This window comes from Uloborus diversus, chromosome 4 (assembly GCF_026930045.1).
Source record: "Uloborus diversus isolate 005 chromosome 4, Udiv.v.3.1, whole genome shotgun sequence".
Lineage (NCBI taxonomy): Eukaryota > Metazoa > Arthropoda > Arachnida > Araneae > Uloboridae > Uloborus > Uloborus diversus.
Genome location: NC_072734.1, coordinates 188,422,554 through 188,428,687, shown reverse-complemented (window position 1 = coordinate 188,428,687; position 6,134 = coordinate 188,422,554).

The following is a 6,134-nucleotide window of genomic DNA, read 5'->3' as shown; positions in this document are numbered from 1 at the left end:
TTACATGACTGGTGCTTGTTGGTGTGAAAACGGTATCATCGATAGCGATGTATCATTAAGTTTTCATAATAATGCCTTATTAATTTAGACCCCAAAAAATACTGGTAAATATCTTTTTTTTTTTTTTTCACGCATTGTAATATTTAAGACAAAACTGCTCAAAACAACTATTGCGTAAAACCTTGATTTTTCTCCAATGACTTTGAGTTATGTTACTTTCCTTGTGAGGTGTGATATATAGTTGTAAAGGCTTTGTAAGTAGGCTTTGGTAAAAGTAGGCTTTGGTTTTGTAGCAATTAACAATATGCTGTAGCTAAAATAGGATTTTCTATCTTGTTAATAAACATTAATAACAAACTACGACACCCTTACCCTAAAATGTGAGTCATAGAAAACCAGTTTTCAATTTCTTTTACTTTGGCTTTTCCTCTCCCTTTTAAGGTTCACTACTTTGAAGAGTATAATTTATCACTCTACGTTTTTTTCACGGAGCATGAATGAAAGTGAGTCTTTAACTCTGAAACGTAAAAGGTTTGATTCATGTTCCTCACAGCACCTTCACATTTTTCTTTATACAAAAAACAAAGACAAATGCTGTCTTACGCAATGGTCTTAGGCAATTTCATAAATTGTTTTAGTCTTAAAGATAAAAGTATCATTTTATATTTATGTACTACTTCGAGCTTGGAAACCGCTGTTTCTTATAAAATCATTGTATGAGATGGTTAATCAAAAATGCAAGCATTTATTTTTTAAAAATTCATATTATTACAAGTCAGCCTTTGCTTTAGTTGTCCTTGAAAAATATGACTCGGTTCTTTAAAGCCCACAGGAAATTTATTTATACTTATTTATACTATTTGCAAACTAGAAAGTCGCCCTTCAAGGTGTGGCGGGTAAAAATTGCTTCTACATTTGAACAAAGCAATTGCCTGTTTGGAGATATTTTGACAGTTGACATTTTAACCCTAACTCCAGAGGATTAACCCTAAATTCAAGCAGATAGCGTTCATTGTTGACCACTTTACCACCACCGGATACAGTTCAGCCTTTTCGAAATAAAGCATTTCCCTGCATGTCAAACATTTCCAAAACATATCAAATTATCATGCCGTGACGCAAGTTTCATTATTGATGACGTCAGCATTACTCGATCATTCGCTATTATATATGAGGCCCCTAGTTTCAAAACCGGATACTTGTAGGAGCGGACAAACGCTCAACTTGTAAAAAGTCCGGTTTTGAAACTGAGGCAGACCTTCCCGCCCCATTTCAAGGGGGAAAGAAGCGGTTTTTGAACCTAATATTGAGCAGGCAAATAGGCCTTATGATTCTCTACAAGATTAACAAAAAAAAAAGAAAAAGAAAATCGAATTTTTTGCAAGTATCCGGTTTTGAAACTAGGGGCCTCATATATGGGGATAACTTGCACTACTGTTAAAATATCCAGCATTTAAGTAAACGTTGTAGTAACACCGTGAGTACACCGTAGTAATACTGTAAACTCGCAATTACTTAAAAATACAATCAAGCCCCGAGACAAATATTAATTCTTAAACAGCACGTGGACAATAGAGTGAAATAGTAAATGACTCAAATCTTACCCTGCCAAGTTTGGAGAACTTTGGCGAGACCAGGCCAAGAATTTATTGCAAAAAATATTCCAGCTAGACGACCTCTCACCAATTTTTCGCCAACATGCAGGTAAATATTCAAGAAGTAAGGTGATTTTGACTGAAAAGTAATAGAATAAACGCTTAATTTGGCTAGATTACATCGAATGAATCACAAAAAATTCCTAAAAATAACATGAATTCATAAAATTAGTGGTAATTTATTTTCATGGGCAAGAGTAAAGAATGGGTAGGAATTGGCGTTAGTTTGGCAATTATTTCCCTTCTACGTTGACGAAAACAGAAAATTATTGTTTTCGTCGACGCCATATTTGCTCATCATGTTTTAATTTTATATTTTTGTGGGAAAGGAAGAAATATAATACGTTTGCATCGATTTCGAAATTTACAGATGGAGTTGTAACACTTAAGTAAAGCAAAAAGTCAAAAAACACTTAAGTAAAGCAAGTTTATCAGTTTTGTACAACAAATAAAATAGCTTTTACAGATTATTTCAAAGCAAGTGATATAAATTTCTTTTGTAATTTGTAAAAATATTGTTAAAAGGCAAAAGACTATTTTCTTATCGAGGATTATTTTTTTTAAGCTTATTTTGCTAGCTTAATAAAAATACAAAACCCAAACAAAGTGTAATAAGATATAACAAAAATATGTTTATGAAATTTACTTTATCTACTTCTTAATCCTTGAAAAATTATTTCTCAATATCACATTAATGTTTGGGCACTTCTTTTATTACGTTTCCACATTTTTAGTTTGATAAGAGGATTAGAGGAAAGAGAATAAGAACTCCATAGCAAAATAAAAGTGAACTTCCATTTAAAGAAGACTATTTCGATTTGGGTGAGAATTCCATCATTTTTATGACTTAAGTTGTTAAATTACGAATTCGAATGATATATAGAATGTGGTATGATGCGCCATTTTGCGAACTGAAAATGGAATAAGAGCTATAAAATGCTCATCAAAACTTTTATGAAGAAGTTATGAAATTTTATGATATGTAATAAATTTGAAGATACTCTATGCTTTCTGCTTAAATAATGAGGTAAATTTTTTAAACACACATACGAGTTTTTGTTCAGTTCCATGAGAATATTTTTATGCCGTAAAGGTAGGAAAATGAAGTTTTCAGTAAAGAAGTGATGTGCCTTAATTTTTTTTTCGAGACATAAAGTGGTATCCGTGTTGAGTGCTCAATTATTATTCTCTTATAAAATAATTTACACGGTATTGAGGTGGCAGTACTAAATAAAAAGATAAAAAGAGAAAAAAAAGTTACAGCGGTCTTTATAGAAGTACTGTCTTATCAATTTTAACTCCAGGCGCAAAAATGGATAGTATTTATACGTTTGACGCGCCTGCATCTGTCTGTCTGCGGCGGCCTGATCAGTAAAGCGTCGGAAACGTAACCAAAGGATCCAGGTTTCAATGCCAATCAGTCGAAGATCGTCCGTGTTCTTTAATGGTGACCGGGGCATGCTAAAAATATGTTGTGGTCACAAAGTCCTCCAAGTGAATCAATATCTCTGGGTATTAATCATTCATTAAAATGTGATATTTTGTTCAGATTCAAATGGGTTGTTTCCCATTTTTCAAAAATATTTTTTTCTGAAAGAGCATAGTCAAAAACATGGGCTGAGTTACTTTTTTTTTGTTGTAATTTTGAACTTATTTTCTCTCTTAAGAAAATAATCTTAAAACACGTTCAGACGTTTTTATTTTCGCTGCTGACGTCACAAGTGAACAAGTCGCTAGGGTTACTAAATTAAAGTTTCAGAATATTGCCCCAAACTTCGTCTAATGAATAGGCATTTAACTCATTGCTCGCAGTGAAAAATCACTAAAAAGCGATGTCTTGCCCGAAATGCCAACCAATGTGCTTCAATACAAGATTTCTTTCCTCACTTGTCACGTCACATGATGAAGCATTTTGTTTTAGAAACCTGACCTTTTAAAAAAAATAACTTCAAAATTAAACATTGAGATAATAAAAGTATTTTCCGGCTCCATGTTTTTTTTTGAGCAATCACGATTGCTTATTGCTTTCATTTGACTGTTTTTGGCGTCCTTTGATTTTATTTTCCCACCAGCACCCTCCGCACCATCACCGTCGACGGGCTCCTCACGATGCTGCTCCTATAGCGAAAGCCGTCTCCAGGTTGCACCCATACACAAGCACACATACACAACTACACACACACAGACACACACACACGCACACACATACACACACAAAAAAACATACACACACATACACACAACTACTCACACATTCATGCCTGCACACTGACACAAACACATATGCCTACACACACATACCCCCACACACAAATTCATACACACAACTACCCACACACTTATGCCAGCACACAAACACAAACACACATACCTACACACACCCCTACACACAAACACACATACCCCTCACACACAAACACACACGACGCCTACATACACACACTCGTGATTGCGAAAAAACATAATTTGAATTCAAGATGTCAAAATTCAAAATTATTATTATTATTATTATTATTTTTGCTTATTCTATCGGTTTCAGTAACTAAAACTAGTACTTTTGACTGAAAAGAACACCCCCATGCTTGGAAATATTTCCTCTATGCCAGTCAACTACCTTAAAATGCAATTAACCAGGCTTAGGACGTTATCTATTAGTTAGGTATTTCAACCATTTGCGATATACGATCAAAAATGCAACATCAACAGAAGAATTAATGCAGCTAATGATCACCACAGGAACAACAGAGAGAACTTTCGGCAATTTGAAATTATTTGAGATGAAAATACAATTAAACTGTATTACTGAAAAATATGAATCAATTTAATTAGAGTAACTTTTGTGCCAGTAAAGTACGAAATAATAACGTCAAAAAAGCACAAATTGCAGATTACTGCAATAATCTACAATTTGTGCTTTTTTTGACGTTATTTCTTTGCAGTAATCTGCAATTTGTGCTTTTTTTGACGATGTATGTTCTCACTTTAGCTTTTCAGCAAAAAGGTATTTATTTATCTTTTTTGTGCCATTGCTCCCCAAGAATTGATTAACAGCATAAGATTTTTGGATTATTGACAACAGAGGTATTTCAAAAATAATATGAATGTCACAGCTTTTATTTATTGATGACTATCAAGCCAACCATAAGGAAATAAATAAATAATGTATATTTACAGAATTTTATTGTTAAATCTTGTTTTCATCAGAATATTTCTGTTAAAAAAACTCTCGGGCGTTGCGTGTGACACTATTATAACTGGGAAAATACTTTGTACCCATAATATATGTTCTGGAGACATTCATATGTCAATTAAATTCTAAGTTTAGATAAAAATGAGCTTTCTCGGAAACTGTTTAAAGTTTATATTTCTTGCTTTGGAGGTCAGAATTGTTTTAAGTAACTAGAACTGAAATATACTTTTAGCATAAATTTCCATTTATCCCCCCCCCCAAATACCCCTTATATAGTAGACTAACCACTGCATGGACACTTAAGGGGGAAACCCGTTGAGGCGGGCCCGAAAAAAATTGTATGCCATAAAATGTTAGTAAATTTATTCAAGAATATGTTGCCATAATTTCAGTGAAAAATTCCAATTCAAGCACTTTTAACAGTTCACCGTGGAATTTTGAAAACGTTCACAGCAGTTTTTTTCAAACACGTTTTTCTCAAAACGACATATTTTAAATAGGTGGGCATTCTAGCTCGAAGAACTGTTCACCAACCATTCTGAAAATTTGTACAAATATTTTTTATTTAATTATAATATCTATGAAAAAACTCTGGGATGATATTATTAATAAAAAAATAAAGCAAACAATTTGAAAAAATGGCAGAAAAACTCATTAAAAAACATTTAATTTTTAACTTTTTTGATCAAAATCAGGTTCATATTCTCAGGAAATATGTTTTGTTAACGAAAAAAAGAGTAAGGATTACAGATAAAAAATTGCGGCTTCGGTAATGCGCACTAGCAACAAACTTTGATGGCGATCGTCCATGGACATCAGCTTCTAACTCTTCTGTTTCTAGCAAAAACATTTATACTACAAAAATTATATGCTTTCTGTATGTACTTTAAGAAGCTAGACCCAGTCTTAAAACTATCATTGATATTTTTTAAAATGAAACACTAACTACAAATTTGTTTAATTTTTCTAAGTTTAAAACTATTGGAAAAAGGGATCATTTTGCTGAAAACTATTTAAAAAAAATTAAAAAAAAAAAAAAAAAACCTTGTTGAAAACTAAGCGTGGCTTTAAGAAAACTAAATAGAACAAAGAAAAAAAAGCTTTATAAAAGGCTTCCCCAGCATTTTATACTTGAGTTTTGAAAACTTTTGGATGATAAGGAATATTCTTCATAAGGAACTATTAGCTTTGATGGAAGGATCTCCAGAACCATTTATCATTCGAACGTATTAAAAATTGTTTTAACAAAACGCTTGTGAATTTTGAGACGACGCTATAGGCTGACGCCA